Source organism: Vombatus ursinus, unplaced genomic scaffold (assembly GCF_900497805.2).
Source record: "Vombatus ursinus unplaced genomic scaffold, bare-nosed wombat genome assembly UNPS02014770.1, whole genome shotgun sequence".
Taxonomy (NCBI): Eukaryota; Metazoa; Chordata; class Mammalia; order Diprotodontia; family Vombatidae; genus Vombatus; species Vombatus ursinus.
This window is the reverse complement of record NW_020954548.1, coordinates 8,499,411-8,513,524: the sequence shown is the minus strand read 5'-3', so window position 1 is coordinate 8,513,524 and position 14,114 is coordinate 8,499,411. Positions and strand designations below refer to the sequence as shown.

General features: G+C 39.8%; 1 long non-coding RNA gene across 2 annotated transcripts in view; it reads right to left on the bottom strand.

The window, feature by feature from the left end:
* Nucleotides 1-13,891, bottom strand: part of LOC114043593 — a 31,825-nt gene extending 17,934 nt beyond the window's left edge. For both annotated transcript variants that reach the window (XR_003569131.1, XR_003569132.1), the window contains exons 1-2: nt 13,705-13,891; nt 7,648-7,800 (exon numbers count right to left, since the gene is read on the bottom strand). This is a non-coding gene — a long non-coding RNA (uncharacterized LOC114043593). The remainder of the gene's footprint in view (nt 1-7,647; nt 7,801-13,704) is intronic.
* Nucleotides 13,892-14,114: the final 223 nt, after the last annotated feature.

Here is a 14,114-nt window from a genome sequence, read left to right as displayed (position 1 = left end):
AACACACAGAGACGAGCCATCGGGAGGCGCCAACACCAGAGCTTTATTCAGAGGCCATCACAGCAAGCCCTAGCCGCAAGGCCAGAGCAACAGAACAGGAGCCAGGAGAGAGTGCCTAATCTGACCACGCTTGTTCCTAAATACCTACCTAGCCCCTCCTCCCCAGCCCACTTACTAGCCAATGATTGTAGGGTCAGATACCGGAAGGGGCTGTCTGAGTTTAGCACACCAAGGGGGAGGGAGTGACGTAGGAGGCTAGGACCGGATACAGGAAGGAGGCATCTGGGATTAGCGCATAGACAGAGTACGTGACCTAGGAAGTCAGACTCAGAATACTGGGAGGAGGGGTCTAGGGTCAGTGCTGCACAAAGGGGCCCAGGAAGTCAGGAAAGTCACAAGAGGCGTCTGGGGATGACGTTGCATATAGGGAGGGGACTAAGCAAAGGGAACTCAGTCCTCTGCCATCCCACTCCCACGTGGCACCGCCCCTTGCCTCAGGAGCTCAAGCTCCGGCTACTTCCTTGCACCCAGCTTATCTCACATAGCACTGCCCACTGCCTCAGGGCTTCTCCATATCCAGCCCATCCCAGTTCACCACGACTCTGCCTACCACAGCCCCTGCCTTGACTTCCAAAATACCCAGATCTTACCCTACTCTTGCCACAGCGCCTAACCTGGTAGCTGCCAACATCAGACAGTCCCTCACAAAAGGTAGTGAGGAGTGGAGGATGACACCTGGTTTGTGAGCCTGAGTGGAATGAGAGGAGAAGGCTGCCCTCAATAGCAAAAGGGAAGTTAGGAGTCAGGGAATCCTAAGGATAATAACTTCAGTTTTGGACATGAAGCCTAAGATGTCTCTTGGACATCCACTTTGAGGGTTGAAAGGCAATTGGAAATGTAGATTAGAAGTCAGCAGAGAGGTTAGAACAGGATAGGCAGATTTGAGAATCATCAGCATAGAGATGACAATTAAATCTGTAGGAGTTGATGAGATCACCAAATGAAACAGTATAGAGAGAGAAGAGAATAGGACACAGGACAGAACCCAAGGGATACGTATGGTTAGAGGGTATGATTTGATGAGGATCCAACAAAGGAAGCTGAGAACGAGTGGTCAGATAGGTAGGAGGAGTGCCAGAAGAGAGAGATGTCCTCACAACCCAGAGGGAAGAGAGTATCAAAAAGGAGAGAGTGATCAACGGTATCCAAGGCTGCAGTCAAGGAGAATAAGGCCATTGGATCTGACAATTAAGAGACTGCTGTCAACTTTAGAGAGAGCAATTTTCTTTCTTTTTTTTTTCTTCTTTTTTTTTAGGCAATTAAGGTCAAGTGACATGCCCAGGGTCACACAGCTACTAAATGTCAAGTGTCTGAGGCAGGATTTGAACTTGGGTCCTCGTGACTCCAGTATCAGTGCTCTATGCACTTCGCCACCTAGCTGCCCCTGAGAGAGCAGTTTTAATGGAATAATGAGGTCAGAAGCAGCATCGTAAGGGGTTAAGAGGAGAATGAGAAGAGAGAAAGTAGAGATACCTATCTTTCACAATCTTTTCAAGGAGTTTAACCGCAAAGGGCGGAAGAGACATAGGACAGTAGTTACGGAGGATGGAAGGATCAAATGAGAGCGTTTTAAGGATGAGAGAGAGTCATGGTTGTGTTTGTAGACAGTAGGGAAGGAGATAGTCAACAGGGAGAAATCAAATATAAGTGATAGAGTGAGGATGACAGAGGGGGAAATTGGTTGGAGAAGAGTACTTCGTACAATACCTAGAAGTGTCATTAATTAATATTAATTAATAGTAGGTGTTTGAGTAATGGTTGTTTCCTTTCTTTCCTCCTTACACATGACCCTCCATCTTCATCTTTGAGGCTTTACAATGGTTGTTTCCTATGGCTGAAATTCAATCCCTCCTCTTGCATTCTTCTTGCTTCTTGCATTCTGTTGTTTTCTTCAAGACTCAACTCAAGGCCTTCCTGTGAGGCCTTTCCTAGTCCCTCTGCCTTAATCTAGAACCTTCCCCTCCAAGGGAACTTTGTGTCTGCTTTGTGTGTATTTTGTATGTTCCTACCCATATATAGTTATCCCTTCCACATTGCAACTTTCCCCTCCACAATTCCGATATGTTGCAGGTCGGTATAAGAAATTAAATGGGAAATTTAGGGGAGTTTTGCAGAAGCTGAAGATGGCACAGAAAAAGTTTAGAAACTCAGAAGTGCATGAAACATATATATAGTATTGTATATCTTGAAGCAAATTTTACAATAAGGTACTGTAAACACCCCATAAAAGAAAAAGAAAAAATTCAGACTTCTTCTCTTATACTGAGAGAGGGCCAAAAAATTTATGCAGATTTTCCAGATCGTGGGAGCACCTCTAACCCTTTGTGATATGAAAGGGATAACTGTACGTGTTATCTTCACCATTAGAATGTAAGACCTTTGCAAATGTGGATCATTTTGTCACTGTGTGCCTGATGGCTAGCATGATGCCTGGAACACAATGGGTACTTAATAAATACTTCTTGATTGAATCCTTAATAAATAACAGTAACTCTTCTCATCTGGCCAATTTCAAATATTTAAATGACTTTAAAAATTTAGCATTAAACATAATTAAAAAGGAAACTCTTCTCCATGTAAGTGTCAGGGGAATAATAGTATTTGTCTACTATCTTATTATTATTACTATATTTATTACTACTAATTATCCTCTTAGTAGTTCATATTTATATCATGCTTTAAGTTTTGCAAAACATGTTTCATAATTACCTCATCTGATCCTTGCAACCTTACAGTCTGGTATAGGTGCTATGCTAGTAAGTGTCTAAAGCTGGATTCAAACCCAAGTCTCCCTGACTCCAAGCCCAGCGCTCTCCTCCCCATGCAACGTTATCCATCAGAGCCAGCACAATGCCTTCATTTTACCAGACAATATAAAGTTATTTTACAATTATATTTGAGGTAGATAATTAGATCCGTGATACCTGAATCTTTAAAATAATCTCTGTTATAATTAGAGATAAACAATTTATGGACGTCCTGAAACTATGGAAGCAAAGTGTTTTGTGGAGGAAGCAGTGGAAAATAGATGCAAATGGAAGGGGGAAGGGAATTGATACAGATACACTCCTTATTGTTTTAGTCTCTTACAAATCTAAAGTCATTTCGTTAAGGGTAGAGACATAAACTATATTGTGTATAACTTGGCTCCCTCTTAAAGTTATTGTATTTGGAGCATTTAGAAATATGAAGGTTTGGAGTGGGGGGGGATAAATGGGGGCATTCCTCCCCTCTCCCTCTACTCTTTTGAAAAATATAATAACAAAAAAAATATTCGGGATGGGGGTTGGGGGGGGGGCGCATATTTTCCATGACATTGTGTGCGTGTTTGTGTGTATTTGTAAGTCTTTGGTTTTCCGGGCAGGTCCTCGCATCTCTGACTATAACAGAGCTCTACTGTATTTTTGTACAGATTTACAGCTGACAGCTTGGGAAAGGGGGCTTTAGCCCAAATTTGCTGCCTCTTTATAGCATCAAAACAAAGGATGGCGTGCTCCTGTGAGGGAGTACTATTCATCAGGCAGGAGCTCCACTTTGCCAGACACCCTAGGGGAGAGAGAATTTTTCTAGAGGGTCCCGAGGGAAGATGTCAGTTTGGCTGTGACATTCTCCAAACCGCAGGCATAATCATTCCAGGGAAAGTATTATAGCCCCAACAAAAAGAAATCTGCACTGTATTATTCTGTAGACTCCAACTGGTTCACTCTAAAACAACACACAAAAAACGAAATTATATGCTTGATGCAGTATTAGAGCATTTAGCATTTCCATTTCTTTTCTACATTTTAAATCCATTCCTTCTTGCTAATGGCTGTATGAAACTCTTTGTCACCTTCACATTGCATTTTGAGATGCTTAAATAATTTTTTTGGCCGTTGCTTATTTATAAAACTATATTCACTTTGACCTCCGGATTTAATTCTAAGGACAGAGTTTTTAAAGTAATTTAAGTATTACCCAAAGAATTATTAAGGGATTGAAGAGTCTGAATATAGCAGTAGTAATTTATTATGGGGATTCTTCAGTAAATCATTTGGAAAGTCTGACAGTGCAGAAATCTGATGAAGAAAATTTTGAAGCAATAGGCTTTGAAATTATTAACCATAAAAAGAAAATTTTGGTCTTTGAAAAATCATTCTAGTCCTCCTTGTGTAATAAATGTGGTCATATTGAAAAGTATATTTGTTCAAATGTCCGTGATAACATTTTTGCTAATTTTTCTAAATCAGATGGATTTATTTTGTATTTTTCTGTCAACAATGAATAGATACATAATGTGTATCAAAGGCCTTTTGCCAGTCACAACAGGGAAGGACTATTAACAAATTTATGACTCCCTTTTTTTTCCTGTTTGCTTTTCTATCCCTAAAGCTAATTGCTTAATTAAGAGATTTTGCTTTGATTTCAGACCTTTAGTAATAAAAGCCTGTTTGGATTTCAGAAGTCTTAATTTCATAAGGCGAAAGTTGACTCTTCAAATATTTTCATGTGGTAAAACCGATGATTAAGGCAGATAGTCTAAATTAAGCAAACAGTCAGCCTTATGACTGGACGAATTCACCAAAGTTTAATTAATGAATTTGCTAATTGTCCTGCTCTTTTGTGGACATTAATATTTTGTTTTCAGTCATAACATATGAAGTTTACTATATACTCATGTATTCCCTCCACCCATTCCCTGTAACATCAGACATTTTCTCCCTAACTCCTTCCCAGTTTTGAGGAAGAAATAATAATTTTTCTCCAATAACTTTTTAAGAGCTGATTGCCATGAACATCAGCAATTCAGAATTTATAAAGGTTTAATAGAAGTAGTCAAAAAGGTTAATTAAATCTGGAAATTCAAAATGTCAGACCTAAAAGGGACCTTAGAAATTGGGTAATCTAAGCCTCTTATTTTCAAGGTCATGAAACTGAGAGTCCAGAGTGGAAGTAACTTGAACAAGGCCACACAGTGAATCAGTAAAAGGATAGGGACTAGACCAGGGGCGGAGAACCTGTGGCCTGGAGTCCACATGTGGCTCTCTAGATCTTCAAGTGCAGCCCTTTGAATCCAAACTTCACATAACAAATCCCCTTAATAAAAGAATTTGTTCTGTAAAACTTGGACTCAGTCAAAGGGCCACACTCGAGGACCTAGAGGGCCTTATGTGACCTTGAGGCCACAAGTTTCTCACCCCAGTAGACCCTAGATTTCCTAACTTCCAGTTCAGTACCCTTCCCACTTCCTACTATATCACAGTCTTCTTTCGTTTTCTGAAAACAAATAGAAAAGTATTTAATTACACTTTGCCCTTATTGGAAGAAAAGTGAAGAATCTATTGTGATGGTAAAAAAAATTGGCAGAAACAAAATAAAAATTACAGAGACAAAAGTAAAAATTATAATAATCATTCCCATTTCTGGAACACTTTACGGCTACCCCCAACGCCTCACCGTCTGATTGACTGGTTCTTCCCAGAACCTCTATTTTAAGGAAGAACCCAGGCCAGCCATGTCTTCATTGCTATGCTCTTGATTCTCTTATTGACTTTCTCTACAATGCCCAGAAATCTCTTTACCCTGGAAGGTAACTTCATGCCTGGACTTCACACCTTGGAAGTACCTTCTGCCCCTTAGGCCTTTGGCTCTGATTGACTGGTTCCTCCCAGAACCTCCATTTTAAGGGAGATGCTCAGGCCAGCAGTCTTAATTCCTCTCCACGTTCCACCCCTTACACTCGCACGGACTTTGCCTATAAAGCTCTTGCCACCAATGATCTTCACGTGTTCACCTCCTTTCTGCTCCCCACCCCTCACCTCAAGCTTTTCAGCTTCCTTTTCTATGTTGTCTCCCTCCATTAAAATATAAGCTCTGGGAGACAGAACAGTCTTTCTGATCACATTTTATTCTCGGAGCTTAGCACAGGGCCTGGCAAAACGTAAGTGCTTAAAAAATGCTTGCTGACTTGCTGACTTTACAAAACATTTTCCCTACTACAACCCAAAGAGGTAGATAGTCTAGGTATTATTATCTTCATTTTGCACTTGAGGAAACTGAGGATTTGGGAGGTAAAATATATGATGTAATACTTATCCAGGATCACACATTTAATGATCATCAGAGCTGGGATTTAAATCTATATAACCAAAATCTACATTTCATGCTCTTTTCACTGTAGCACCCTATTTCTCACTGGATTTGGATTCAAAAGATCTAAGGCCCAGAAAACATAAGTGACTTATCAAGGTTACATATGTAATAATAGAAGTGCAATGTAGAGCCAGAATTCAAACCAGAGTGATCTGGCTACAAATATAAAAAATTAAAAAAATATATGTCACAGAACCTCTGATCTCAACTCTACAACACTGACCTGTGTGATCTTGGTCAAGTCACTTAAAAAAAATCTGTGCCTCAGTTTCCCCACCTGTAAAATTACATCCACGATTCAGAATACCTATCTTCTGTGATTCCTACCCCTCACTCTCACTGGCAGAGCTGTTACATTTCCTCTCAGGGTGTTCTAGAGTATTGGAGTATAGAATCTTGTTAATTACTTTAGGTGAGGTGGCATGATTTGTTTGATTTAATCAACCAACTTCTATCCTTATACTTCCTTCAAGCCCTCACACATATGGTACCTTCTTCTCAAGGCATTTGTGTCACTCACAATTCTGATTCTTTGGAGATTACTATGACACTGAGAGAATATTTGTGCATATCAAAGACCAGTTTAGAATTGGTGAAAGTGCTCTGCAGTTTCTCAAGTGCAAGCCAACCTGACCCTTTTTTTTTTCTTATTCAATTCTAGGCTCAGTTCATTGTCTCTCTGCAGTGCCTGTGTAAGATATAGGTACATATAAACTCACATGGTTGACCATCTAATTGTGGATTATAATCTGGGCTATATGCATTCTTCATTCACTTGATTTTTAGTATATGTGTTGCTTGAGTTAATAGAGTTAGCCTATGGATATCACTGAGGATGCCCTATAGTGTTCTGGAAATTAGCAGAATGTGTTCTGTAAACTGAAGAATTGGGAAGGACTCATCATTTATAAGGAAGCTCTTTTCAACATTTATTCTGCATAGAACATCATCTGTAATACTGATGAATCTGCTGAATGCTTTTGAATACAAGTATCTTTGTTTTATATCTGTCTCTCTTGAGGTTGACAATCAGACAGCAAACAAATTTATCTGTGAATGTCACTCAAGAAATATCTGGTAATCTTAGCATGTGTAGGGAAGACAACCTTTTGGAGAAGAGTATGTGTCTGGCTTTTACTACCAAGTCATATGCTTTTTTATAGTTAAAAAAAAATAAGCACAGAAAGACCTTATATTTTCTATTCTTTTTAGTCAGTTGTATCAGATTGATTGATTCCTGCAGAAAGCAGTTTACAAAAGGCTGCTCATTCCCATCTCAGATTTTCATCAAGGATACCTAAAACACATTCTTGTAAGGATGAGAAAGTAGACATATGTCTCAATAGTTCCTGATGAATTCTCAATAATCTTTTTTGAAAAAATAATGATAGCAACATATCATTGTTTTCCTGTTCTTTTATCATTTCCTTCTTGAGACATTTTGAAAAACAGTACCTCATTGCTTCCAAAACTGTCACTTCTGCCCCGTGATTCTTTTGTGTGTAATTGGTCAGGTGCAGTTGCTCTTTCAGATTTCAACTTCCATTTCGGCTTCCTCATGCAGTAATCTGGTATTGAGATGTTTAGAATCTCAAGGTGATGATTCCACTGTTATAGAAGATGATGAGACTAGATTGTTATACACACAATGGCAAGTAACTTCCATTTTGATTCTATCGTCCCTTTTGCAGTTTTATAAATAGTCTTTTGGGATGATCTAACTCAGCTGGATTTCACACTAGAATCCCTACAAGTTTATTTTCCTCTCAACTTCTTGCCCATTTTTTTTTGGTAAGGTGATACAGCTTATAATCTTTCATAATCATATGCCATAATGTTTTTCAAATGAGCTTTAGCTCAACACCTATCAAACAGATAAAACTAGTCTTAAATATATAGATACAAATAGTTTATACCTATGAAAATCCTAAGTGGAGATCTTTTAAAAAAAAAAAAGCACAAACTCTTTCCTCTAGAGCACTGGTTCTTCAAACTTTACAGAAAAAAAACAGGGAATCCTATTTTATTTTTTGTTTCAGTAATGCATCAAACTTTTGTCAAGGTCATTTTCTCCTCCACTTCCTTTAGCTATTTTGTGAGGCAATGCAGCTCATAATTTTCTATTGTTCTCCTTTGTCATGTTTTTCAAAGGAGTCTGTACTCTATGCCAACATGTCTTTGGTCCATACCTCTCTTCCTGGCAATGAGATCAAGACTGTTTTTACTGGTTAGGGTGGTTTCTGGGTTCTTTCAGTCTGCCTGTGGCAACTGTAAGAAATCATGAAGAATCTATGTCTTTACTTTTGTCCATTTCCCATTTTTTAGACGCACTAGCTTGAATATATGAGTCAGGTAAGAACTGCTGGAGTCCTGGTTCTTTACATTGTGCAATGGATTACTCAGAGCCTGAGGTTCAAACCAATGATGTTTTTACTAAAAACATATCCTAATACCCTCAGGTAGAGCAGTTCCCAAGGTAGTTAAAAGCAGTTCAGGAAGATAAAAACAGACCCAAGCTGCTGGCAGGAAGGTTCAAAGTAATCAGCAAGAAAGCTCCCTGGGATCTCAGGAAATTTCCACCAAAGTTCTAAAAATTGGTTTTATAGTCTTCTTGCCCAACGCCCATAGCTGTTCCCAGGTCAATTCACCTGGGAGCAAAATTAACTCAAACTACCCAGGCAGATAGGTGGTGTAGTGGATAGAGTGCTGGGCCTGGAGTCAGAAAGACTTATCTTCCTGAGTTCAAATCTGGCCTCAGACATTTACTAGTGGGACCCTGGACAAGTTATTTAATCCTGTTTGCCCTCATCTGTAAAATGAGATGGAGAAGGAAATGGCAAACCATTCCAGTATCTTTGCCAAGAATACTCCAAATAGGGTCACAACTAGTTGCACATGACTGAACAACACTCCTACCTCAAGTTACTCAATACACCCCTCAGGTGTTGTGGGAGTGTAGGGAATTAACTCAGGACATCCCACTTCTACCAGTGCCTTAACCTTGTGGCATGCAATGGGTTTGTTTTCATAGGTTATCTTTCTTCTACTTTGAAGTCAATTTTGACTTTATCTCTAACAAATTAATGGTGTGATACACAAAGACAACTGAGATAGAAATAACTCCCACACTAGTAGTCAGTTGTTTCCTGTCATGATCATTTTCATTTGTGTGTGTGTGTGTGTGTGTGTGTGCACGTTCATGTTATTGTTTAGTATTTTCCATGTCTGATATCTTTAAACCTTCTTTTTGAAAGAAAAAAAAAACACTGATAATAGCCATGGTAATTCTGAATTCTACTTTTTTTCTTAATCTGAACCATATTTTCCTTTTTTTTTCTTTTTTTGTTGGTCATCCTCCCCTTTTCCATGACTTCTTATTGAAGTCACTGAGCATTAAGGTAGATGTTAACTTTGGAGGCTCTTGTTAAGTTCATAGAATTTTTCTAGCTTGTCTTCTACAATGGATTTGGTACATGAACTACAACTCTCTTTGTGGTGGTCTTTTTTCCATATTCTCATCATGGACACTGCAAGGTGAGGTGACCGAATGTTCCATGAAATGATGTTTCTTATTGTCTTTTGGGAACAGGATAAAACCAATTCCACTAACTCCTTTATTCACTTCCTCAGGGAGAACCTGTTCTTCCATTTAGCTGCAATTTCTTTCTGTCCTCTGTCATAGCAAGAGTGTCAATATCGATATGATCCAGTTCCTCCAGTCATATGTTGACTCACTGATCATTGGATGAGGATCTCATATTTAGAGTATCAACAGTTAAATTAATATTTACTGATAGGTTAAAAATGGATTTTTTAAAAGTACCCTCCAACTTTTTTTCTACAGCTCAACCATAGTCACAGCAGAAGCAAAAACAAGCTAAATGGGACCAATGACTATTTTGAATTTTGAATTGTGTCATGTCCATTACCAAAGAATTTATTTCCTAGTGGCCAGCCTGCTGGACATGTCTCTATCTACTTACCTGCATTGGTCCTGAGACAGCAGGAACTGTCTGTTAATATAACTATACTATTTGGGAGAGCCTGACATTTATGCTTCACTGTGAAAGTCTTCAAGGGTTACTTCTATCCTTTGAAGGTTGGTAATGCTTCAATTCCCATGTCCTCTACCTCCAATCAATGAGTTCTCTGCACTTACATTTCAGGAAACACCCATGCTAGCCACCATGCTCTCTTCAAATACAGAACAGGCCATGATGCCCCAGACCATCTCTTCATATTGCCACCGTGAGGGTACTCTATTACCCTCATTGCTTTTCAGCAACCTTTTATGTGTTGTTTTTCCCCACTAGAATGTAATATCATTATAGGGGACAGAGTTCTTTTTTTCTATTCATATTCCCAGCATATAGCCAGTGCCTGGCACATAGTAAACACTTTATAAATACTTTATCTATCTATCTATCTATCTATCTATCTATCTATCTATCTATCTATCTATCTATCTATCTATCTACCTATCTATCTACCTATATGTCTGTCTGTCTACCTGTCTGTATGTCTCTCTGTCTGTCTGTCATCTACCCATCTGTCTACTTACCTTTGACAAAACATTAGAGTAGAACATTATCATCATCTCACATTTATATAGCGCTTTTGATAGGTTGACGGATTTCCTTATAAGAACTCTATGAGTTTGTTAGTGCAAGGAGTATATCCTAATTTTACAGATTAGGTGACTGGGGCCCAGAGAGGGATGTGACTTATATAAATAAGTCCACACAGCAAATCAGTGGCAGAGGCTCAATTCAAACCCACATCTTCTGATGTCCAGTGCTCTTTGTATTATATCACACTGGAGAGGGTCTCTTTGATTTAGATGAAGGCACTGTTGATGGCATTTTTATAGTCTCTGGGGCTGTATGAAGATTCCTTTCTCAGTTAGCAGGAAAAGTTTGGTAGGACTAAGATTCTAGGCATGGCCCTGACTCTGAGTTTGTGGTTGTGAGTTATTCTGAGTCTATTCCACATGTGTGTATGTGGTTAAAAGGTTCAAAGCACAGTAATGATGGCCATTGATTTCCACGATTAGTTCTAATGTTGGCACAAGTGAATGAGAGCTAGCATCTTGTCAGGCTACGGTTACAGGGGCTACAGATGCTGTTATTGTGGAAGTGAACAGTTAACCAGTATTCAGGTGAGCAATGGAGTATGATGGAAGGAGTATGGGATTAGGAGACTTGGTTCTAGTTCCTGAAATTCCTGGTCAGTAATGATCTCCCATAGCGCCTTATAGAGCTAAAAGGAACTACTGAGTTCATCTGGCACAACCTGCTCATGTTACAGTGAGGAAACTGAGGTCCGCAGAGATTAAGTGACTTATCTAAGGATGTAAAGAGTAAAAAAAGTAAAAATTAATAAATAGACAAATAAAAAGTAATTTGCATATAACATCTTGCCATTGTACTTATCTTGTCTGATCAAGATCATTGAGCTGGAGTGAAAAGACACCTCAGGGTGTCTGGCCCAGCATCCTCATTTTTCAGAAGAGAAAAGCCATAGAGGTTTAAATGACTTGACTAAGGTCACATAGATAATAAGTGTCAGAAGTGAGATGTGAACCCAGGTCCTTGTAATATTGTCTATAATAGAGTGTGTATCTTAATTTCGTGAGGTCAGGGATTTTATCTCATCTAAGCTTTGTATCTCTCCCACAGAGACATAACAGTAGGCACTTAATCAATAGTTATTGAACAAATGATTGAAATGAATTATTCCATCACTTCTTATATGACCTTGAGTAAATCCCTTCCCTTCTCTTCCTCAAGATGCCCTGCTGTAAAATGAGAACACTGAACGAGGCGAACTCTGGTGACTTGGATGCCCGTATATCACAGGTAGGCCTCTGTGACTGAGTCAAGGGTGGGAAGCATGCAGTAGAAGCTTCCTTACAGTGGGTGATAAATCACTTGACCATTTTCATGTTTCCAGCATCTTTCTCCAATTCGAGAAGCTAAGTGGATGATTTGCCTGTGGGTGGGAATGGGCCTATTGATTGTTCTTTAGCTTTTAGGTAGCCCTTAAAGTTCTCTGAGGGCACCCATCAAGGATTGTGAGGAATAATGGCAGGAAGTGGTGTCGAATGTTCCACAGCACTTGTAAATGCACCTGGAGGCTAATAGGCCCTGAGTGTCATCTCTGAGCACTGACTGCAGCCCTCTTTGGTTCCATCACAGGATCAGAGCCTCTCAGAGTGAGAAGGCCGCCTAATTCAATCTCTATATCTGAACAAAAAAGGTCTTTACAACATCCCAGAAAAGTGATTATACAACCTCTACTTAGAAGCTTCTAGTGATGAGGAGGAACACACTCCCTTCTGAGGCATCCCATTACATTCTGGGGCAGAGCTAATTGCTAGGAAGTTTTTACCTTTTAACAAAAATAAATCTGGCTTCTGGTAACTTCCATTACTTCTGCCCTCTAGGACCAAAGAGACCAAATCTAATCTGTTGTTTACTTCTCAGACTTGTGCTTTAGGAAAAATCTCTTTGGCAGACCCTCAAATACTTAAAGACAAATGTGATGGAGAGACTGGCCAGTGAGGGCCCAGTCCCTCAAACTTGCTCAGATAGTACCGCTCTGGTCTCAGTGTAAGAGGCCACATGGAAACTTGGGGGTAACCAGGTTTCAACCATAATGAAATGGGGTTAGTACTAGGTGGTGATGAAAAACCTTCTAATTGGCTTTGGAGCCAGATGGACTAATAACTCAGGAAAGGCTGAGCTGGAATTGAATATGCTTACGAGTTCGAGTCTCATCTTTTTCTCATCTTCCCTGGCAGCTTTCAATTTTCAAAGAGAATTGCTTTGAGTTGTCATGTGGGAAAGGAAACTGGCCACTTCCCACCCCCACCAGCCATATAGCTCTGAGCATGGTGCTTTTGTATTTGTCCTTTAATGATCTTAAGTGAATAAGTATTATCAGAGGAACAGGAGATCCCCTAAAGCCATCAGAGGTCTCAAACGCAACCAGAGTTGTCTCTGAGGCAGAGCCACAACTAGGAATTTTTGTACTTGGGACAAGTACCACTGGTCACTTTTGGGGAAAACATCATTAAGGGGGCACTCAGTTAGGGGGTTAGATGGTGGGATACAGAAACTCTAGAACACCTTTAGGTAGAGGTCCAAGGACACTACCAGGGTGCTACTAGGGATAGGGGATGGAGCTACCCTCAGGGAGAGAAAATCAACCATCTGGTACTTACTTATTTTAACTAATTATTCTTGCTAACTAGGTGTTAAGAGCAGTTGTTTTTTTCATACTTGGTATCCAAGTAACCTGAATCCTGGCAGGATGAAATGTAGTGCCAATTATTACAGCAAACAGAGATGATTTTGGGGAAGGAGATAAAAAACAGTATGAAAGGATCCTTCCCAATCTTTCATTTTCATGACATAATGTCATAGTCTGAAGGGAACTTCAGGATCATATAGTCTAATGCCTTCATTTTGCAAAGGGGGAACCTAAAGACCCAGAGGGAAAATGACTCACCCAAGGTCACAGAAAGATGCTCGTTTGACATACTGGTGTAAAGAGGATCGAATGCCCCAGCTGCTTCCATGTGTTGGACTGACAAAATCCATGCTCAGTATATTTCCATTCTACCAGGTCTCTCCACTATCTGCATCTCCAAGCCAGGAGAAAAACACAAGGACAAAGGTGAATTTTTTTAAAGGGCTGAAGGCAATTTCCAGCTCTCTCTCATAGACCAGTTCAGACGAGTGACTCCTCCAACAAGAGTCCATCCTTCCTACAGTCCCAGCCAATCAGATCACCTTGGAGGCAAGCCCAGTTTCTGAAACCCAAACATGACAGATCCCTTGGCTTCTCACCAAGGTGCCAATGAATAAATTCATTCTTTCCATCAGGAAGTGCTCATCAGGTGTATCCCAAAAAGACTC